Source organism: Choloepus didactylus, chromosome 5 (genome assembly GCF_015220235.1).
Source record: "Choloepus didactylus isolate mChoDid1 chromosome 5, mChoDid1.pri, whole genome shotgun sequence".
NCBI classification, from domain to species: Eukaryota; Metazoa; Chordata; class Mammalia; order Pilosa; family Megalonychidae; genus Choloepus; species Choloepus didactylus.
In genome coordinates this window covers 31,225,349-31,249,935 of record NC_051311.1, presented here as the reverse complement: position 1 = coordinate 31,249,935, position 24,587 = coordinate 31,225,349, and the positions used below count along the sequence as shown (strand labels likewise).

Here is a 24,587-nt window from a genome sequence, read left to right as displayed (position 1 = left end):
TTTTCTTTAAGCAAATAGTCTCACTGTGAAAATTATTAAAATGCTCCTATATTATCAATCTCCTCAAAATATATAGTTCTGATTATCTGATAGCTCTTAAATTTCCCTTTATGTTGACTAAGGTACATGAAAACATGCTTAATGCAAATATCTTGCATTGCTAAATTGTGCTGCAGCAGCAGGAAGCGGTATTGGTTACTGGTTGCTCGAATCACAAATGCTGACAGTTGGTTTACCCAAATATTGGATTCAAATCTCGAATTTTGATATTTACCAGCTTTGTAATCCTAAGGCAAGGTATTAACCTCAGTGAGTTTTGCATTGCTATAACAAGGATACTGCTCTTTACTGCACACAGATGTCACCAGGGCCATAGTAGACACTTTATGATGGTTGCATTGTCAGTCTGCCACATTTGATCAAAGAAAAGCCAAAACAACTTCAGGGATACAACATAAGGACTAAAATATAGTGTCTGTCTAGTTATCTGATCATTTTCAACTGATATTTTATACCCAGTGAACCTAATGTTCTTGAAGGAAGGAAAGATCCATAAAATGAAAATGTCCCTTTATCCAGGATATTCAGTACCCTAGAATACTCAGCAAGAATACTGAAATTGGAGCACATATGGTTGACAAGCCTTTCTGTCCTTTCAGATCCAGTTCTGTACAGATGCCATGTTCCACAAATTTTTCAGAAAAGACTTTGAGTTGGGCAACCCTTTGAACCTGAAATTCCACTTATAAGAATTTGTTTTCAGGAAATAATTTAGTATATATGCAAATACATAGCTACAAGGCTGTTCATCCTGGCATGAATTTTAATAGGAAAAAAATGAAAATAATTTTGATGTTCAACAATAGATAATTGTTTGAACAATTTATGGCATAGTCATAAAATGAAATACTATTTGGACATTAAAAATTATGTTATCTTTGGATGGTCAGATAATGAATGCTCTTTATTTCCTCCTTAAAATTTCTGCATTTTCTGAAAATTTTCCATAAACAGGTTTATATTCAAAAGAAACAAATTCTAAAAAGTTGTTGTATAAAAGTATTTATTAATATAAAAAGATGCTAATAATATATTATTGGGCAATTGTTTACAAAACAATATTTGTAGTTTATAAATATATATATATGTGTATATGTATGTATAAATATAGTTATAGTTACATGAGACAGAAGCCTGCAAGTTTATTTATTACACCTAAATGTTAAGGTATTTGTCTCTTGACATGGAATTGTGAGTAAATTTTATTTTCTATTTGCTTATTTGTATTTTCTATAATGAACATGTGCTATGTATATACTAATTTTTTCAAATAAGTTTTTAAACATAAATATTTATGGAATATTTTTCACGATTTTAGGCCTTGTTACAAATATCAAGAAAATAACTCTCCTCAAAATGGATCAATGACCTAAATACAGAAGTAAAAACTATAGAATTCCTAGAAGAAAGCTTAAGGAAATATCCTCAGGACCTTGTGTTAGGAAATGGATTCTTAACACCAAAAGCATGAACAACAAAAGAAAAAAATTAGGTAAACTGGGCTATATCAAAATTAAAAACTTTTGTGCAAAGAACATTATCAAGAAAGTAAAAACACAACCTACAGAATGGGAGAAAATTTTGGAAGCCATATATCTGATAAAGATTTAATATCCAGAAGATATAAAGAACTCCCACAATTCAACAACAAAAAAAGGCAAACAACCCAATTTTTTAAATGGGCAAAGGATCTGATAGACATTTCTCCAAAGAAGATATACAAACGATCAACAAACAGAAGAAAAGATGCTCAACATTATTAGCCAGTAGGGAAATGCAAATCAAAAACACAATGAAATACCAGTTCACATCCAGTAGAGTGGCTATTATTTTTTTTAAATGGGAAATAACCAGTGCTTGTGAGGATGTGGAGAAATAGGGAAACTAGTACATTTTTAGTGGGAATATAAAATGGAACAGTCCCTGTAGAAAACAGTTTGATGGTTCCTGAAAAAGTTAAACATAGAATTACCATATGACCCAGCAATCTCACTTATAGGTATAGGACCAAAAGAATTGAAAGCAGGGACTCAAACAGATATTTGCTCACCAATGTTCATATAAGCATTATTCACAATAGCCAAAGGTGGAAGCAACCCAAGTGTCCATCAACAGATGAATAGATAAACATAATGTGGTATATGTGTATAATAGAACATTATTCAGCCATAAAAATGAATTAAGTTCTGATACATTCTACAGCATGGGTGAAACTTGAAGACTTGTTGAGTGAAATAAGCCAGACACAAAAGGGCAGACATTGTGCAATTTCACTTATATGAAATAACTAGAATTTACAAATTTATAGGGACAGAAAGTAGAGTACAGAGGAGAGGGGGCAGAATGTGGAGTTAATGCTTAATGGGTACAGAGTTTGGGATGATGGAAACATTTTGGTAATAGTGGTGATAGTAGCACAACATTTTGAATGTAATTAATACTACCGAATTCTATACATAAAGTGGTAAAAATGGGAAATTTTATATCTATGTTACCCCCAATAAAAATTTTTTAAAAAAAGAATCCTCTACTCAAAGAAAGAATCTAACAGATAATATTAACAATGAAAGCACCTTAAGTGAATATAAAGGAGTAGAAAGGAATACATCATCAGTGCTGTAGAACTTCAGAGGTCAGGGAAGGATCTGGGTAAGGAGATGGGACAGTGTTGACTACTGAAGGAAGTGTAGGATCAGTTGGCAATAGTGGATAAAGGGTGTTCCACATGAGAGAACAACCATCACAGAAAATGACTGGAGCGAGAGCAAAAGAGAGAGAATTCAAACATGCCATTCCCTGAATAAAACCCTTTAATAGCTCTCACTGCTTACAGGATAAAGTTGAGAATCCTCAGGTACCTTCCTAATTCTTACTCAATCTTAGCTTCTTCAAGAGGCCTCCCTGCTCCCTTAAATTAGAACGATAGCCTGATGCTTCCACACAGCATTCTTCACTTCCCCATTCAATAATATTTTATCTTAGTTACTTGACTATAAATCCATGAAGGCAAGAGCTGCAAAAGTTTTGCATGCAGCTATATCCCTACCACCTCTTATGGTGTCTAGCACTTGGTAGAGACTACATAATAATTGTTTGAATACAAAGGAATGCCATGTTCTATCAATTATTTACTAATCAAATCAGTGAGGCTGTAACCAAGAGTAAACTTTCAAATTCTAACAATGTTCCAAAGGGCAGCAGTTATGGACTTTTTAGATTTAATTTAGACACTCTTTCACAAAATATCAAGTACTTATATTAGCGGCTCCTCTCAAATTTCTCATCTATTTATACTTAAATAAAATCATTCATGCCTCATCAGTTTACACAACTTAGTCATACTTGTAGTTTGTCTATGTAGAGAAAGGTCTTCCTCTGCTCTTAAGCAACCTCCCCCACCACTTACTAAAGGGGATTGACATTCCCAACATTGGTCACTCATTTGAATTTAGGGCATTAAGGTCCTATGCTAAAATTCAAATATATTTTCAGAAACCTTGTTAGTATATTATCAAGCCTCAACATTTAGCACTAATGTGTTCTCTTTCACAAGTAGTCAATACCCAAAAGGAATTTCAGTTATTTTACAACAATATAGACAAAATAAGATCAAAATCTACCAACACTGAGAAAAAGGCAGAAATTAAGAAGTAAAGATTGGCAGTAGGCATAAGGAGATAATTATATATATATATGAATACAGTAATTAAGCATGAAACTTTGTTCTGAACTTCAAGGCAGTCAAGGCAAGCTGAGTTATGTAGTTTTCATTTGAAGGAAACACACCAGCTCATGTTAAGATAGTTTTTCCTAGTCCTGAGCTTTAAGAGCAATGTGATTCTGAATAATGTCATCAATGGAAATTTTTTTTAAGGTTCAAATTTAAGTTACATATGGCTGTTTCTTTTATTGACCTTATGGACATGATATAAAAGCATAATTATGCACAGTTACTTCTCTAGGGTCAGACTGATATGGTTCAGATTATATAGCCTTATCTATCTGTTTAAAAAAGGAGATAACAATGGAGAATGGTACAAATGATGAGCATTTCCCTTAAGCATTCTTCATTAATTATCAGTTCAGTCAAACCTTTCATAAGAAGTACTGGGCAGGCTATTCAAATTTTGAGACTTTTAGCCATGCAGAGATTATCTTATTGAGAAAGCAAAGGAACCTAACTTGTATACTTGCCATAATAGAGGTCACCCTTCTTTCTGAAGGGAGGTGAGAAATAGGAGGAACTTTGGCAGACTTGGTATTTGTGACTGCACAAGTTCTTTCCTGAAGCTATAAAGTTCTGTACCAAAGAAGCCATGACTTAGTCTATTCATGTTGTGGGTGATATTACCAAATTTCCTCTTAATTGACAGTAGGACTTTAATACCCTTCTTGCAATACATGTACTACGTTGGTTAATTTCACATGTTAACTTGGCTAAATTACGGTGTCCAGTTGTTTGTTCAATAAGCTCTGACCTGACTGTTACTGTGTGAGTATTTCAAAAGTGGATTTGCATCAATAGTCAATTGATTACACCTATGGCTGATTCCATTACAGTCAACAAAGGAGATTGCTCTCAGCAACTAGGGAAGTCTTTGCATCCAATTAGTTGGAGATCTTAAAACCAGAACAGAGGATCTCAGAAGTCATAGTTTCTGTCTCTACTTCAGCCACCCACCTTCTCCTGGGGAATTCAACTTCATCTTCATCAGAGTTTACAACTTGCAGCCTGCCCTACAGAATTTGGATTTGCCAACCCCTACAATTGTGTGATCTAATTCCTATAAAAAATCTCTTAATATTTACACATTTATATGTGTACCTATCCTGTTGGTTCTATCTATCTGGAGAACCCTAATACATGTAGCAATAGATCACATATAAAATAAGTCATGAAATAAATTTATTTTATTAGAAATATTTGATCATCCATCTAAATGCCAAAAGAAAACAGCAATTGGGTATGGGCATTATTACAGTTTAGACCAGTTTAGATGATATTCTCAGCCATAATTTGCTAAATCGAGAGCTCCTTGATGCTACTCCAGAAACATGAATATAGAGCTTTGATCTTCAGCATACAGAAAGGTGCCCAATTGCTCTTAAAAAAAAAAAGTACCATATGTTAAAGTATGAGTTAAATACAAAGGCAGCTAGAGTTCAGTGTTAGTTTACACCATTTAATATAGGAATTTGATAAACTACAAAATCATTTTTGGCCTCCTGATTCTCTTGATGGCATCAGGATAAAACATCTATCTATAAAACCATTTAAAGGCCTAAATCAATATTAAGATCAGGCAAATTGCCCAAATAGTAATTTCTGTCCATCAAGTTAAAGGGTGATAGCGGATACATAAATTCTATGATACGTCTTGAAAGATTTTTTTTTCTATTAGTTAAAATAATCAGTGTATTAGAATTAGAAACTAGAAAGGAACAGTGATCCCAGAAACAAAGTGGCCCAAGGCATTTTTTAAAAGAACAGACAAGCCAAGGTAGACAATTTGTTATCCTAGGCATGATGATGCCACTAGGCAAGGAACATACGTCAAGTGTGTAGGCAGTTTTCTTGAAACCACACTTGGCTGGTAAGTGTATGTTTGGTGAGGGATACACACTTTCTGCCCACCCATGCTTCAACCACTCTCTCCAAAGGAAGCACCAATCTCCAAAATTTTCTTCTCATGCAGAGGCTGAAAGTATGTGGTAAAGGAATTGTCTCAGAACAGGTTATACAATTTCTTAGCCATGTCTAGGCTGGGTGATTAGCACCTTGCTTTAGATCATGGGGTTCTTACCTACTTTTCTTAGTCTAATTTTAACAACCTTACCAAATTTAAACAGCTAGTTGGAAAAATCTGACTCTGGACAATTTTAATCAGAAGAACTCATTTTTAGACTATAATGGATTTTCATATTCTGAATTGTTTCAAAACTAATAAACTGTTTTACTAAATAGATTAAAGCTTTAAATTTATATGGAAGTGAAGCAGTATGCCTTTCCTAGATAACAGTTAGTTATTTTAAAGTAGCAACTTTCAATTTGTAACTTTTCATCAATTGTACAAATGCACACTTAAGTCAGATCTGCACATACTTGCCTCCAGGAAAATGCAGACTATAAACTTTAGAAATTAGAAAATGTTGAATGTTGCTGTAGTGTAGAATTTGAGTGTAAGGCAGCTGTTTGGGGTTGAATTGTGTCCCCCAGAAGGATATGCTGACATATCAATCCCCAGAACCTCAGAATGTGACATTACATGGAAACAGGGTTGTTTTAGTTTTCTGGCTGATAAAACACATACCATACAATGTGTTGGCTTAGCAACAGGAATTTATTGGCTCATGGTTTCAGAGGTTAGAAGACTTGCTTCCTTCTGTGGTCTTGTTCAAGTATCTTCTGACTGGCCTGAAATATTGGGGTCTCCTGGCTATTCTGTCAAATGGCAAAGTATGTGGCAGTGTCCTCTCCTTTCTCTTCTGAGTTCTGTTGACTTCCAGCTTCTGGCTGTTACCCCTTCCATGCCCAATTTCCTTTGCTTATAAGAACTTCAGCCATATTGGATTAAGGCCACCATCATTCAGTTGGGGCACACCTTAACTAATAATATTTTCAAAGTCCTATTTATAGATGAGTTTACACCCATAGGACCAGCGGATGGGACCTGAGCATGCCTTTTGTGGAAGACATGATTCAAGCTACCACAAAGGTCATTTCAAATGGAATTAGTTAAATTAAGAGGAGGTCATACTGGAGTAAGGCAGGCCTGTAATCCAATATGACTAGAGGCAAATTTGGATACAGGTACAAACAAACACAGAGAGGAGAATGCTATGTAAAATGGAGACAAGAAAGAAGGCCCTGTGAAAATGGAGGCAGAGATTGGAATAGTGCATCTATGAGCCAAGGAGCACCAAAGATTGCCAGCAAACCACCAGGAGCTAGGAAGAAGCAAGGTAGGATTCTCTCCAAAGTTTCAAAGGGAGAGTGATCCTCTTGGCACCTTAATTTCTGACTTCTAGCCTCCAAAACTCAGATAATAAGTATCTGTGTTAAGCCACCTAGTGTGTAGTACTGTTATGGCAGCCCCAGTAAATAAGAAAATAGCATAAAACATTTTTTCTCCAAAAGTAAACATTTCATTTTATATAATTGTACCTCAGTCAGATACTTGGGGTAATTATCAACAATGACTCTAAAAATAATTAATAAGTCTACAAGACTAATTAATGCTAGTGGGGTTTCTGTAGAGAGAGTCATCATGTATTCATCTCTTTCTTTCTGGGTGAGCCCTCCCAAACCCTTGACCTTAAGTACTCTTCCTTCCATAGTCCTCATCTCAATCATTAACACCACCATCCACCCAGTTGCTCAAATTCAGGAGACAGAGGTCACCCTTGATTCCCCTCTTTCCCTCCTCACTATAAGACAGACACACTGACATTATGACATCCTTTAGATAAGCCAATGCTGTTCCCATGTAAGGACCTTTGCACTTGGTGCTTCCTCAGTGCACCTAAATCACTCTACCCTCTGAGTTTTGCATGGCTCATTCCTCGCTACCACCCAGATCTAACCTCAAATACTATCTCTTTGGTGAGGTCTTCCCCAAAGACCTCTGATCTAAATCAGTTGTAACTTCTTTGTCTGTACATGTTTTGTTTCCTTCATAGCATTGATCACTGTCTTCAATTGTTGATTTGTTGTTCATCTGTTTATATCTATCTCCCTGCCAGGAATGTGAGCTCTGTGACAGCTGGGATGGTCTATCTTATTCATTAAAGCACCCCCACTGTCTAGAGAAGTGCCTGGCACATGGTCAGTACTCAATAAATATTTGTTGGAGATATGTGTGTGTGTGGAGTGTGTATAATGATTTTTTATATTAATAAAAAGATATGGTGTGGTTTAGATATTGAGTGCTCAATGGTCCAAATAACATGATCTCCACCCAAGATAGAATTTTATAAAAGGATTACAGAAGGTGTGAACTTTATAGTCACTGTGGAGGGGAAGAAAGAAATGATGATAGCATACCAGCTCTTAACTACCTCAGACTGGAAGTGATGCATCACTTTTGCTGACAGTCCCATTTGCTAGAACTCAGTCACATGGTTCCAACCTAATTTGAAGGGAAGTTTGGAAATATCTTCCTTGTGCCCAGAAATAGGGAATGGTGGTGAATACACACCTCTCTTTCAACTGCAAGGATGATTCCATTTTGAGGAAGGGCTAGAGAGTGAGACAATAGATATTCACATAATTAAGATTTTGGCAGCATGGAAATAATGGGTTATGAATTCCTTATATACTATTAAATTCTATTAAATGCCAGTGTTCTGGTTTGCTAATGCTGTTGTTATGCAAAGTACCTGAAATGGATTGGCTTTTATAAAGGGGGTTTATTTGGTTACAAAGTTACAGTCCTAAGGCCATGAAAGTATCCAAACTAAGTCACCAACAATATGGTACCTTCACTGAAGGATGGCCATTGGCATCCAGGAAACCTTGTTGGCTGGGAAGGCTTGTGGCTGGCGTCTGCTTGCTCTCAGGTTGTGTTTCAAAATGGCATTCTCCAAAATGTCTAAGCATCAGCCAACATCAGGGGTCCACAACTCCAAGCATCTCTGAGCTAAGCCAGCAATTATCTTGGTCTGGCCAGTGTTTTTAAAGGACTTCAGTAAGTTAATCAAGATCCAAGCTGAGAGAGGATCTAAGATGGCAGGATAAAGAGGAGTGAAAGCCAAGTAGTCCCCCTGGAACAACTGAAAAAAAAAACAGAAACAACTAGTAAATAAGCCGGAATAACTATGGGGGGACAAACGTGACTGTCCACTCATCATACACCAACCTGAATTGGGAGGAATGCCCAAGATCATAGCATAAAATCTGTAAGTAAAAACTGTGGATCTGGACCTCTGGAAGATAGCAGTTAGGAGAGACAGGGCCAAAATACACCTCCATGAAAAATACTAGATAAAAGCCAGAAAGTCACCCAGAACACCAGTTCCAGCAATGCACCAGCTGGACAAGGTCTGCTAAATCCACAAGGACTGTGCACTTGGTGAAACCAGGAGTTGGCATTCTGAAGTGAGTGAGTAAGCCTGCTGAATATCCAGCAGCCACAGTGTGCTGTGGAGAAACCATAGGTTGGCGTTTGGAGTCAGACTAGTTATTTTTAAAAACCCAAAAGTGGCTGCGGATATGGCAGCAAAAACCACACAGGGAAGCATGGCAGAAACAGCATCTCCACAACCTGTTAGTATGCCTCAGTATCTGGCGTGGACGATAGCCTTTTGCACACCCACTACTAATTGTCTTGGAGCAAGGCAGGCAGAGGTTAGCCAAAAGGGGAAAAAAACCCATGCCCCTTGTTCTAGTTTGCTAATGCTGCTGGAATGCAAAACACCAGAGATGGATTGGCTTTTATAAAAGGGGGTTATTTGGTTATACAGTTACAGTCTTAAGGCCATAAACTATCCAAGGTAACACATCAGCAATCGGGAACCTTCACTGGAGGATGGCCAATGGTGTCTGGAAAACCTCTATTAGCTGGGAAGGCAAGTGGCTGGTGTCTGCTCCAAAGTTCTGGTTTCAAAATGGCTTTCTCCCAGGATGTTCCTCTCTGGGCTGCAATTCCTCAAAAATGTCACTCTTAGTTGCACTTGGGATATTTGCCCTCTCTCAGCTTTTCCAGAGCAAGAGTCTGCTTTTGATGGCCGTTTTCAAACTGTCTCTCATCTGCAGCTCCTGTGCTTTCTTCAAAGTGTCCCTCTTAGCTGTAGCTCCTCTTCAAAATGTTGCTCACAGCTGCACTGAGTTCCCTCTGCCTATCAGCTCATTCATATGACTCCACTGATCAAGGCCCACCCTGAATGGGTGGGGCCATGCCTCCATGGAAATATCTCATCAGAATTATCACCTACAGTTGGGTGGGGCGCATGTCCATGCAAATCTAATCAGCACCAAAACATATGCCCCACAAGACTGCACCAAAGAATATGGCTTTTTCTGGGGGACATAATACATTCAAACCATCACATTCCACCCCCTGGACCCCAGAAAAACATATTCTTTCCAAATACAAAATACATTCATTCCGTCACAATATCACAAAAACTTTTTCTCATTTCAGTAACAATAGGTAAGTACGAGATCCCATCAAAATCAATTATAGGCATGGTCAGTCCTAAGGCATAATTTTCCTTTAGCTGTGGATCTGTGAACTTAGAATAAGTTATGTGCTTCCAATATACAAAGGGGGGACATTCATAGGATAAACATTCCCACTGCCATAAGGAGAAACAGTAAGGAAAACAGGGTTAATAGGACCAAAACAGTTCCTAAAACTCTCAGGGCAAACTCCATTAGATTTCAAAGTCTGAGAGTCATTTACAGAATGATGTTGCATCCTTGGGGCTTGAGGGGGGGGGGGGGGTCTAACCCTTCCTAAGGGCCTTTGTGGCAGCCCTTTCCTCTCCAAATGCTCCAGTGACTGCTCCAACATATCTACACATTGGGGAGACCACCTTCTTGGCCCCACCATCCTCAAACATCAGGGCAGCACCTGGATTCCCTTCCATCTCCAGGGCACACGCTCAACCCCTTGAGAACAGTGTGGTGGCAGCCAGGCTCTCCCCAATTCGCTGGGAATGTGCTCCACCCTCTTTGGGGCCTGGGGTGGCAAAACTCTTCTGGAGCATCAAGGTGGAAGGCTCACCCTCAACCTCTGAGGCAAACTCACCCTTTCCATGTATGTGGGCCACTCCGCTCTCCCAGCCCAAGGCCTCTTAACTCCAGACCTCAACCTCCATGGCTCTATCTTTGAAGAATTTTTTCCTTCAATTTGTTCCTTGTCTGTCCCCTGTAGTCCAGACTGGCAGTGGCTCTATCTATAAAGATCTTGCAAAAATTCTGTTGGCTTTGCATGAAGCACACAGGGGTCAAAGCCATCAGACAACAGGACTTTCCACAAATCCTTTCTGGATAACTCCATCTCCAATCTTGGCTTGTACTGAAATGGTGGTTGGGTTCCATGTTTGGTTACATCCTCACGTTGGGCTGTAGCTTCTGGGATTCCACCCTTTGGAAGCCTGTAATTTTCCAAGCCATCAGCTTCTGGTTTCTTTGAACCCAAGAGTTCACTGCTAAGTTTCTCTCTCTCTGCTCGCATTTTACTATAAGCTGCAAGGAGAAGCCAGGGTACATCCTCCACACATAGTCTGGAGATCTCCTCAGCTAAATATTCCAGGTTGTTGTTTTCAAATTCTTCCTTCCATGTGACACCAGGGCTCAATTTTGCTAATTCTCTGCCACTTTAAAACAAGGATTGCCTTTCTTCCAGTTTGCAACAACACATTCATCATTTGTGTTCAAGGCCTCATCAGAAGTATCTTTAGAGTCCATATTTCCACAGTCACTTCAAAGCAGTTTAGGCCTTTTCTATCACGCTCCTCACAATTCTTCCAGAATCTTCCCCTTATCCATTTAAAAAGCCATTCCAACATTTTGGTATTTGCAAACTCAGCAGCAAAAGCACCCCACTTCCGGTACCAAAACCTGTTCTAGTTTGCTAATGCTGCTGGAATGCAAAACACCAGAGATGGATTGGCTTTTATAAAAGGGGGTTTATTTGGTTACACAGTTACAGTCTTAAGGCCATAAAGTGTCCAAGGTAACACATCAGCAATCGGGAACCTTCATTGGAGGATGGCCAATGGTGTCCAGAAAACCTCTGTTAGCTAGGAAGGCATGAGGCTGGCATCTGCTCCAAAGTCCTGGTTTCAAAATGGCTTCTCCCAGGACATTCCTCTCTAGGCTACGGTTCCTCAAAAATGTCACTCTTAGTTGCACTTGGGATATTTGTCCTCTCTCAGCTTCTCCGGAGCAAGAGTCTGCTTTCAATGGCCATTTTCAAACTGTCTCTCATCTGCAGCTCCTGTGCTTTCTTCAAAGTGTCCCTCTTGGCTGTAGCTTCTCTTCAAAATGTCGCTCACAGCTACACTGAGTTCCTTCTGCCCATCAGCTCATTTATATCACTCCACTGATCAAGGCCCACCCTGAATGGGTGGGGCCATGCCTCCATGGAAATATCTCATCAGAGTTATCACCTACAGTTGGGTGGGGCTCATTTCCATGCAAATCTAATCAGCATCAAAACATCTGCCCCACAATACTGCATCAAAGAATATGGCTTTTCTGGGAGATGTAATACATTCAAACCAGCACACCCCTTATAGCCATCTTGCTGGTGGGCTGAGAACACTCCTGCCCAGCGCTGGAACCACAGCCCAGAGATGCGCCAAAAATCCCAGTGTGACGGGAAGTGTTTCCAGCAATGTGTACACATGCTACAATATCTGGCATGGACAATAGCCTTTCGTGCACCCACAGCTAATTGTCCTGGAGCTAGGAAGGCAGAGTGATGCAAAAAGGGGAAAATTAACATGCCCCATTCAGCCATCCTTTCAGCAGGCTAGGAATACCCCTACATGGACCTGCAGCCCAGAACTTCCCTTGATAGTTGGCTTGCACTTGTGACATAGCACAGCCTTCCCTCAGCAGAGGCTCTAGAAGGGCATGGCTTGGAAGAGGGACCTACTTGGAAATCCCAGGGACCATACGCCAATACCAAGGACTTGTGGGACAGCAGCAGAGACAATCTGTGGCGAGACTGAACTGAAGGTTTAGACTCTGGAACAAGCCTTAAATCTCCAGGAACACCTGGGAGGTTTGATTGTTAAAGCCGCCCTGACTCCCTAACTGCTCAGACAAACACCCCATATTCAGGGCAGACAGCACGAACTACACATGCAAAACTGGTGCACCAATTGGACCCCACAAAAATCAGACCCCCACACACCACATAGAAAAAGTTGGGGAGAACTGGCTTGAGGGGAATAGGTGGCTCACAGACGCCACTTGCTGGTCAGTTAGAGAAAGTGTATGCCACCAAGCTGTAGATCTGACAAATTAGAGAGAAGTCTTTGAATTAGCATACATATCCTAAAAGAACCCTATGAAGTTAAGCAAATGCCAAAAGGCCAAAAACAACAGAAAATTTTAAAGCATATGTAAAAAAACAGACAATATGGATAAACCAAACCCAAACACCCAAATCAAAAGATCAGAGGAAACATAGTACTTGGAGCAATTAATCAAAGAACTAAAGACAAACTATGAGACCACAGCACAAGGTATAAAGGACATGAAGAAGAGCATGGCACAGGATATAAAACATGTAAAGAAAAGCCTAAAAGAGCATAAAGAAGAAATTGCAAGAGTAATGAAAAAATAGGACAATTGTATGGAAATAAAAGAAACTGTTGACCAAATTAAAAAGATTCTGCATATGCATAGTACAAGACTGGAGGAAGCTGAACAATGAATCAGTGACCTGGAGTACAACAAAACAGAAAATGAAAGAAAAAAAGAAAGAATGGGGAAAAAAATCAAAAGTATCGAAATGGGCCTCAGTCATAAAAAATACCAATCTGATTTTTCAGATCTACAACTTGGTGGCATACACTTTCTCTAACTAACCAGCAGATGGCATCTGCGAGTCATGTATTCCCCTCAAGTCAGTTCTCCTCAACTTTGTCTTTGTGGTGTGTGGGGAAATGATTCTTGTGGGGTTCAATTGGTGAACTCAGTTTGGGTGTGTTGTTGGTGCTGTCCGCCCTGAATGTGGGGTGTGTGTCTGGGTGGTTAGGGAGGCAGAGCAGCTTTAATAATCAAACCTCCTAGGTGTACCCAGAGATTCAAGGCTGTTGCAAGAGTCTAAGCCTTCATTTCAGTTTTGACCCAGATTTTCTCTGCTGCTGACCCACAAGTCCCGGGCATTGACGTAGCATCCCTGGGTTTTCCGAGTGGGCCACCCTTCTCAGCTGTGATCTTCCAGGACCTCTGCTGAGGGAAGGCTGTGCTACGTCACAAGTGCGTGCCATCCCTCAAGGGAAGCCCTGGGCCACCGGGCCATGCAGGGGCGCTCTCAGCCTGATGCAAAGATGGCTGGATGGGGCATCTCAACCCCCCTTTTTGCACAGCTCTGCCTTCCCAGCTCTGGGACAACTAGCTGTGTATGCACCCAAGGCCACTGTCCACGGCTGATATTGTGGCATATGCACAGTGCCATGGGATATACTCCCCATCACACTGGGTTTCCTGGTGCAGCTCTGGGCTGTGGGTCTGGCCCTGGGCAGGAGGGTCTCCAGCCCACCAGGGAGCCTGCCTGCAAGAGCATGGTTTCTTTCTCCTTTTGGCTCTCCCCTCTGCAGCCTGGCCCTGAAGGAATCAGCAGCAGTCTATCCTCCACACCAGACACCGAGAGTTTGGCATAGCCCGCTTCTGCCGTGCTTCACTGCATGGTTCTCACCATCGTAACCACAGCGCTCCTGGGTTGTTTTTTTTTTATAAGAACTAGTCCATATCCAAATGCCAACTGCTGGATTCCCCACACCACAATGTAGCCACAGGACTTTCAGCCAGTTTACTCACATGTTTCAGAATGCAGACTCCCAGTTTCACCAAGTGCATGGACCCTGTGGTTTTAGCAGAAATTGTCCAGCTGGTGCATCACTGGAACAGGTGTTCTGGTTAACTTTCTGGTTTTAATCTAGCATTTTTCATGGAGGTGTTTTGCCCTGTCTCACCCATCCACCATCTTAGGTTCTCCTAAATTATTTTTAATAACATATTTCAGAGAGGAATAAACAGACATTGCAGAATGGTGACATTATAAAGGAGAAAACATACTTGGTATCACATCCTATTCCATGCTACCATTTCTTTCACTCTATTTCAAATGGATGACTCACATTTATGGTATGGCATTCTTTCTGAAACACTAGAAGTCAGAAGATGAAGATACTTGCCTCACTTTTCTGACTTCCTGATTGTAAATGTGGTCATCTCACTTAACTCATAAGATGACTCTTAGTTTCCTAATTGATAAAACAGGAATTAGACTAAGAATAATTAAAAACTATTAAATTTAAGTCTGAAAATGTAGACTTCTTTTGAAAATCCAAAGGAATATTCTCTGATACTTTTCGAGACCATTGAAAAATGTGTATTCTCAATTATGCTATATTGGTTGGTGTAGATTAGATGCCATTGTCTGGAGATAAGCATGAGATATATAGAGCAAAGGCATATAGGAAGCAGGGTTGGTGAAAATGTCTATTCATATATGGAGAGACATCTGTTATGGTAGTCACTGAACCACTAAATTTAAGTGGCAATTATTAACTTATATTTCATATACTGAAACAAAAGAACATTAATTGTGGACCCAAGATTTGCTATTTATTGCACAGTTAATGGAAAATGCTGAACCATTTTAGCTTCTGAGTTCAGATAGAGGGTTTGGCAAAAAAAAAAAAAAAATCTATTTACTCTCTGATCCCTAAGCTTGTGTAGTTTACAGTGAGAATTCCTATAAACAAAACAAAATTATCTCAATGCATTTAGTTCCTTGGTTCAGATAAAAATAATTTGAATAGCAAGGGTTATGTGTAGGCATGTTTGTAAATATACAAAGGAAGAAGAAGAGGAAGTATTGATCTGTATTCAGATTTATTCTGCAACCTGTGTGTGGTGGGAATATTGCAACAATATCCTCAATCTGTAAAATTTATAACACAGGCACTATTTGTGATATCAAATAAGATGACTATAAATATCTGAAAATTAAATACTATTCTGAAACTTTAAAAAAAATAGAGGGGCATATAGGGAAAAATATACCTATTGCAAACTAATTACAGTTAGTAGTATTTTAACATTCTTTCATCAACAGTAACAAATGTGCTATACCAATACTATGAGTCAACAATGGAGGGGGGTAGTTAGGGGTATGGGAGGATTTGAATTTCCTTTTTTTTGTATTTCTTTTCTGGAGTAATGAAAATGCTCTAAAAATTGAAAAAAAAATTAATTGTGGTGATGGATGCACAGCTGTAGGATGGTACCAGGGGCAACTGATTGTTTGATTGTACACTTTGGATCTTTGGATAGTTGTATGGTATGTGAACAATCTCAATAAATAAAAAAATTTTAAATAAATAAATAAATAAATTAAAAATAAATTAAAAAAAAATACAAGCTGAATGGGCAGGGCCACACCTCCATGGAAATGATCTAATCAACAGGTCACACCCTAATCAAAGGTGTCACTCACAGTTGGGTGAGTTACATCTCCATGGAAACACTCAATCAAAAGTTTCCAACCTAATCAACACTAATATATCTGCCCCCCCCCCACAAGACTACATTAAGGAACATGGCATTTTGGGGGCCATAATACATCCAAACCAGCGCAGGTAGTTTATGTTAAATGAGATATTGGTGGATATTTTTAATATCCCCAAGAGTGGTAGGATAAATGAGCATGGCTGCAATAGTTTATCTCTTTCTCTCATTTTTGAGTTTGTTCTCTTCTACAGTTTCTACACAAAATTTTTGCTTTTGTTTTTGTTTTTCTCACTGAACCTCCTTTAAGGATTCACATGAGCATTTCAATTATCTCCAGACTCTCTTTGTAGCAGTCTGGACTCTCTCTAAGGAAAGGATCCTCTTCAACTTTGATATACATCAGAATCTATTCTGTGTATCAATGCTACACTGTCTACACATGCATGCAATCTGAAGGCTAGTCCAAGAGAAGAGCATGAATGTGTTTTTGTACTGTTACATATCCTATGCTAAAGTGGCTTTTTTAGAGGGGCTGAACAAGTCTGATATAGCAGATGCTTTCTGTGCTCTGCCGGAGTCTACCCTGGAAGTCATTATAAACAGTTCACAAACAAGATGTATTCTGTGTCTTTCTTGGGTCTATTGGGGAATGCTTAGCCTATGTACACATGGCAGGCCAGAAACACAAGACAGTTAAGGGCCCCAAAACAACCCCAACTATTAGGGGATGAGCATTGTGAATAAATGCTCCTCAATGGAATAATTCTGGGGTTTGTTCCACACTGGGTCCCCAGTGGGCACCATATGCCTACAGCAATAACCCTCTTATAGACACATCCTTACTAGTAGGGCTGGCTTCAGTTATGTGCAATTTGTGCTTATTTAGCACAGAGCCTTTATGCTGTATTTGAACAAAGGGTCCTGCATTTTCATTTTTCACCAGGCCTTGTAAATTATGTAGGTGCTTCCACCCATTGATTTCCCTCCCCTGACTCACTTCCTCACCCCTTCATGGTGTTTACTAGGATTCTGTCAAATCCAAATCCTTATCTCAGGAGCTGCATTTAGGGAAACTCAAATTAAGAAAACTTTCCTTGATTTTCCTTGTACTCCTCCCCTATTTCCTCAACTATATTTCCTCCTTGGAAACATTGCAACACAATATATTAGTGTTAAGTTTTTAACCCAATTTTGGTCCTCCCATCACTCATTCTATGTTCAGTGAAAACTGTGTACTATAGCAGTAGAATAGAATGGCCTTCTTGACATTCCCCAGTCACTCCAAAAACCATTCCACATCACAGCCTTTTCACTTACTGTCTCTCTAGAAGACTCTTCTACATATTATGACTATATAATTCAGTGAAACACACACATGTGCTCAGGCTGCTGCTATATAAATTAAGGTTGGGATATTCACATCAGGATTCTGTGCTTTACCAGTGATTTGCCATAGGTTTCCTTAAACCCAAACTCCCCAGGTACGCATGAATCGTTTTTTCCTTCATTTTAATCATCATATGCACTCATGTTCAGAGCACATTTCTAGTATAAAATAAATTGTCTCTTTAATTAAAATGACAGTGAACTCAAAAAATAACTTCCAAAATACTTATTATGTGTCAACATGCTATATTAGGAAGCTCATTTGATGTTCCTTAAATGTAAAATCTCAGAGGATAGAACTTTGCGGATATTTTATAGCAAGAAAAATTCTATCAAATATCTGGTATTTGGCTATATCCTGGGACAGTGATCAATTATTTTAATTTGAGCCCAATGAGACTTCATAAAATCTTAATGGAAAAGCAACTGAAAAAGAAAGGTTGAGATAGCTGAATTTTTTCTTTTCCTAGGAAAATGTACTATGTCAACCATATATCCATTACATTATAGTTAATATCAACATTAACATTTTAATCATTGAGTCCATAAAATTTAACATGTATTTGTTGAGTAGTGATTATTAAGGGCTCATGATTGGGCTTAATGTCATGAAAGAAACACTTAAGATATAGTTTCAGCCTCAAAAATCTGGTTGGGAAAGCAATTTATATATATTTAAAATATTGCATTGTTAAAAATATATTTATACAGAGAATATATGCGGTAGGTGGACAATAGATGGTCCCTGAACACCCCTAGTAGTCTTACTTCAGGGTCTTTACATTTGCTGTTCCTTCTAGAATGTTCTTTCTACTACTCATATCCAACACTTACTTGCTTACCACATTCAGCTCTCTGTTCAAATGCTCCATCTCAGTGGGGTTTCCTCTGGCCTCATTAAAGTAGCAAGCTTTCACTCCCTTGCTCCCTACCTCCTTACCCTACATTTATTTCTTCATAGCAGTTATCAACTCCTAACTTATGTTTATTCTTTTTTTTTTCTTTTCTGTTTTCACTCTCTCCTCTAAAATGCAAGCTCTGTGAGAGCAAGGACTTGGTCTGTTTTGTTCACTATTGTATCCCTAACACCTAGAAGAGTGCCTGGCTCATGACAGGCATTCAATAAATATTTCTTAAATTAATGTTTAAGGAATAAATCATATAACACAACTAATTTTATAGTCTGATGTCATGTGAACGAAGATATTTTCCAGGAAAGATTACAACTACCATAGGAAATTGCTTGGAGGGCTGTAAGCCCTAACCCTCAACACAGCATTGTAAATCATGCCATCATAGTTTACTAAAAATCGCTGATTTGCATATATATCCCAAATAAATACTGAATTTGTATACGTACAATCACACATAGATGTATTTATTTATGACAGGGGATAAGACAACCCCAATTAAATACATTCTAAACTCTGAATAGTCCTAGACTGGTACTGATTTAGATGCTCATACAGTTGAAGCAAATGAATTGCATGAAATCCGTGGGAGATTCAGGGAATTGTGAATGAAATGGAAAAACAGGGGCTTATGAATGAGACAGGGTTTGAAAGGTAGTTTCTCTCCTATCCCTTACTGACTATTCCAATATCTAACATCTCTGAACTTAGTCTCTCCCTTCTCAGAACTTCTTTGAATTTATCATCTGTACCACACCACCCAGCAATTAGGCACTATCTTGTGTTAAGTGATGTTTAACACACGAGTCTTATCTCCACAACTGGACTGTAAATCATCTTATATCAAAGACCAGACATACAAGATTTCTGCCAAGTTCAGGGTCTGTGAAAATGTGTTGGCTAACAGATATTTCTGTTTCAAAGCATGGTAGGCACCAGCAACGACTACATTCTATAGACTCTTAGGAGTCAGACCTGATACCAATAAATGTGACTTGTTTGCAGAATTTTTGCTGTCAATGTTTCCCTTATCCATCTGAGCAAATTTTTTCTTATGTCATGGTAAAATCATTAGCTAAATACCAACAAGTGAAAACTTTTGTCACTCTGATTAAATATTACAGTAACCATGCTACAACATGAAAATTTTCATGCTAAAACAAAACAAAGAAAACTATTTTAGAAATCATCTCTTCATGGGGGTTAAGCAGAGTTCAGTAAACTATCTTTTTAAAAGAAACCCAGTAAAACCCAGTAAAAGAAACCCAGTAAAACAAACCTAAGGAACAAAACAAACTATATTCGTAATGAAAAAATTTTTCTTTATTTCAGTATTTATTTGTCTGTGTCCCTCTAGCCTCTACTTTCTGTCATGTTAAATTGTATGGTCAATACACATTATACCCACATACTGAAAAATAGGCAAATATCAGTGTCCAATTCCATTGTCATCACAGAATGGAAATCCTAAGATAAAGGAGTGCTGTCGATTGTAAGGACCACATTTCTCCCCATCTCTTTGATGTATACCAAATTCTGGACACTGTGCCAAGGTGTGACTAATTCCTTCATCTTCTGTGCTTACCTTATTGCATAATTTTTGTTCATGTAATTCTGCAAAGCTTTAAAACTGGTTTAGAAAGTACAGGAAAGGAAAACTCACCTATGAAACATTTTACATAATATAAAAATCCCCACCCCCAGCCCTCATCCCCACTCCCTCAGTACAAAGCAAGTTTTATTAACACAAGGCAAGCGCTCAATTTAAAGAGGACTGTGGGCATTAAAGCAGATTGTTTTATGTCTCTGACATGAAAACTCAAGGTGGATGAACTATCAAGACTTAGGTTTAAGTGTGATTAATGCTTAGTACTTGGAAAGCATCCAAACTTATTAAATCTGATGGAGTAAAACAGCATAACTTTCCCATATTATTTCCAAGAGATATGATTAGACTGAATGTAGTAGTGAATGAAACTGTAGAAATAAGCAATGGTGAGGGAGATGGGTGACTTCTGTTTTATTTACAAAGAATTAAACAGAGGGAGTAGTGCATTTTAGCAAGTACAGGCAGAGTTCAATCACCTCAATCCAAGGAGAAGAGGGAAGAATAAAAACAAAGTCAATGTGACCTACCTGTATATTCCATGACTTTATTCACACACAGCTGAGCATAAGAGTTGACCTGTAGGAATAAAAGGAAAAAAAATTTGATAGACATCTACACATGCATACACATTACATGCATACATATATACCCTCATGTTATTTTATATTCTAGAAACATTGAAAATATATCAAATATCCACCTTTAAATGGATACCTTTCCACATAGAAAATGGAAGCTGTGTGGTCTTACTGAAACTTAATTCATTTTCAAGAACTCTTGAGAAGCTTGTCTGAAATTGATTATTCATGTATTTAATAGTTTAGGTATTGTATATATTTAAACCTTTCTAATCTGGTGCTTCTCAAAAGCAAGCAGTTCCTAATAACAACATATATAGTCAATTAGATATACTCAATTTATTCAATTCTATTTTGAAAATAACGAAATACCAAAGAAACAAAAATCTCTACTACAGACTATAATTAATAAGCTCCCAATATTCAACAATGAACAATGCTTTGAGAATCTCCTGTGTGCCAGGACTGTGCTGGGCAATGAAAAGACAAAGATGAATAGGGCAGGGTCCTCTCCCTTTAGGTAATAACAGTTTGGCAGAAAGGTATAGAGAATGACAGCAGTACAATGAGAGAACATATCACTGTGCCCAGCATGAACTTTATTGTGATTTTTAAAGCTAGGTATCTGTGTTATTGGATATTTGTATTTACGGTTATTAAGGAACAGAAACAAAGAGTACTTTTAATATCAAGGCCCATCCCAGTCAATTACTAATTCCAAGGCAAATCTGAGACGTGGGAGAGAAGATGATGTACTCCTCCAGTCTCTTACCTGATAAAAGAATAACAAATACTTAAAAAAAATCTGCCAAACAACAAAGCTTCAATTTATTATACATGCTCATCAATTTAACCCAAAAAAAACCCTTAAAAGCCTGAGGGTGATCCAACCCCTTTAATACCCAAGGCCCTAAGCACGCCACAGATCAAGGCCCAAGCCCCAGCCTGCTTTGTCTGCAAAAGATGAAAGCCAGGTGAAAACAGGTGAAGGCTTTTTTTGAATCATCACCTGCAATTAAGCAAAGGAAAACTAAGAGGAGCAGAGGTAAGCTGAACTCGCTTTAAAAAGACACCCCCAGAGCAGGTGGATGCTTGCTGAGGATTGCTGTGGTGTCTGCTGTCACTCTTTCACCAAATAATGAGCATTCACTGGGATTTCCTGCATGCGAACAACAGATTGCTTGGTGGGAAAGTGTGGTGGGTACGGCACAGGAAAACACACACACACACACACACACACACACACACAGAGTCTGTTTCTCACCTATAACTCTTTCAATGTATTTTTTAACTGCTTGCCTCTGTTTTCATTCTTTTAAAAATATTGTCTCAAGCCTCAACATTCCAATAATAATGATTATTAAGATCTTTTCAAAAGGTAATGGAGTTTTTACCCAGAATTTTGAGATCTGATCCATTTCACAATAGTATTTCCACAATGAGGCTCTCTTAATTCTGAAAGAGCACATGATTTTAATAAAAAGACAGTTTAGCACTAAACTATAGTTCTGTATTTTCATTTTTCAACTTCTTTTAGAAAAGTTCCAGTGTTTGAAAATTTCTGGTGTTTCACGGATAAACCATCCTCTGCTTTAAATTGCTGGGCATTACCCAAATCCATTTCACTTGTCTTGCCTCTACCAAAACTTCCTATTGCTTTCTCAGAAATGGAAAACTCAGAGCAAGAAACACAACTTTGTTTTCCTATCATATATATAGTTTGATAGGAAAATGAATAAATAAATATATATATGTGACAGTGTAATTTTTAGCCAAAATATGCATTGGCTTTGAAAGTTTACTGTAAAAAGGAAACTGACACTCATTAACGCAGGCTTCAAATTTGTGTGCTGTCGGTAATACACCCAAATTAAAAGTGTCAAATAAACTTTGATTCCAAAAGAAATCCAACTGCATCAAAATGTATAAATGAGAAGTTAATAAGGCTAACTTCTCATTTATACACTTGATATAATGAGATATTAAGCTCAAAAGTTCTTAATTTTCTTCTAAAGATCATTTTGGTAGAACATAGGCAGAACATGTCCTCTGTGTCAGATCTGTTTCAAAGCTTCTAAATTTTGACTGCTTTCATTTTTATAAATCAATAACAAGAATCAATACAAACTTGCTTTCTGTTACTTGGAAGCTAATGGTGATAATAATGCATTAGGCAAACAGAGAAAATTGCTATTTCTCAGTCTCTGGGACATACCTTCTGAAAAATAAAGTATCAGAACCTTTTTAAAATAACTTTTTAATCTCCATGTTTACATGGAGATTCATGGGGAATCATGATGACTATTAAATAAAACTTAGCCTCAGTCTCCAAGACCCTCACACTAAATATCTAAGTCAAACTTCTATAACTTTTAACATTTTTTTGCATCTCTGTTATGGATCTCCTCAGACATGTTTTATATTTCTGTTATTTCTGCTCCTGTTTTATATTCCCTACTAGCCTCCATACTATGAGCTTCTTGAGGCCCAGGCCAAGGTCCCATTCAGCTTTCTGTCTGCTCCGTAAGACTGACCCTGAGTCAAACCAAATTGAGTTAAATAAAATTGAATCTTCTGGCCATATCTGCATCTGTGGGTTGTCAATCCTTTTAAGCTACACCAATCATCTAACAATCCAAGGAAACGATGGTTTAAAGAACATTATTATTTTGTCAAGGAAATTAGTATGAACAGAGGCATGTTGGATAAAATACAGTTTTTTTCTTAAAACAAGTAAAACTAACATATCCAAAATAATATGCCCTTTATTCTCAATATGTCCTAAATCTCCAACCAAACATCATCATACTAGCCACAGGCTTTATGCCCCAACAAGCAACCTAAGTTATTTCAACATTCTTAAATATACTTTGAAAATATGAAAAAGAACGTTATTGTAAGAAAAATTCAATATAATGGATTTTGAGTAAAATCTTAAGTAGTACATCACGGATGCGTCAGTTTCACTTCTGTTAGACAAAAACCTGACACACAGGAAACAAATGTTTTACTCTCAACAGACGCTACTTGTAGATTTTGTCAGCTCACACTGTGTGAATGAACAAGATATCAAGTAACTGATATTGTTTTCTCCCCTAGGTATGTGAGCTTCCTGGGTTGCTAGTAATGAGGAAGTTACATATGAATGGGATTCAGTAAAACTTACTAGTGGCTGGGAGAAAAATTAGCCACTTTAGAAAGTAGTAGATGGAGTTCCTGCCAATAGAAGTGTTCAAGCAAAGGCTGAAATAGAGCAGCCTCTAGTTTCAGATGGGAATTTGGACAAGTACTTTGTCAGTCATGAGATTTTATGAATCTAGGGTAACAACCTGCCTTATTGGTTATTTATGTAGTTTTTACTATGTCAGGATTTGGTGAAAACAGGAAGGTTAAGATCTAATTTATCTCTTCATATCTGATTAATTTAGTAACTTCCAAGTAGCTAATTTCTTTTGCCCTCTAGTGTTCAAGGTGATATCACTTTGAATTATAAAAGAGGCCAAGTCCTTTTTTCAAAAATCAAGTAGAGCTACAGGTGCTGCCTGATTTTCTTATTGCTCACACTGCTTATACCTTTTTGAAGCAATTTTTTTTTTCTAGTACATTTACACATGCCAGCTTCAAGCCCTGGGAAAATTAGTCTCTGACAATGCCCAAATAACACCAATCCTTTCACCTTTAATCTGTCACTGGGAATGGTGGAGATAGAAAAGAAGAAGAGAAAAGAAGTGAGATTCATAACTTCATTTAAACTGCTAAGTCTCAACTGCTCCTTCTTCAAAATGAAAGGACTTATGATCTTTATGTTCCCTTTCAGACATTAACAATTCGTGAATTACAAG

The 24,587-nt window shown here is 38.1% G+C and overlaps 1 long non-coding RNA gene across 3 annotated transcripts in view; it reads right to left on the bottom strand.

Moving 5' to 3' along the window:
• Nucleotides 1–8,631: 8,631 nt before the first annotated feature.
• The window catches only part of LOC119533873, a 224,227-nt gene continuing 208,271 nt past the window's right edge, over nucleotides 8,632–24,587 (bottom strand). For all 3 annotated transcript variants that reach the window (XR_005216920.1, XR_005216921.1, XR_005216919.1), the window contains 2 exons: nucleotides 20,695–20,743; nucleotides 8,632–8,832 (listed from right to left, as the gene is read on the bottom strand). This is a non-coding gene — a long non-coding RNA (uncharacterized LOC119533873). The remainder of the gene's footprint in view (nucleotides 8,833–20,694; nucleotides 20,744–24,587) is intronic.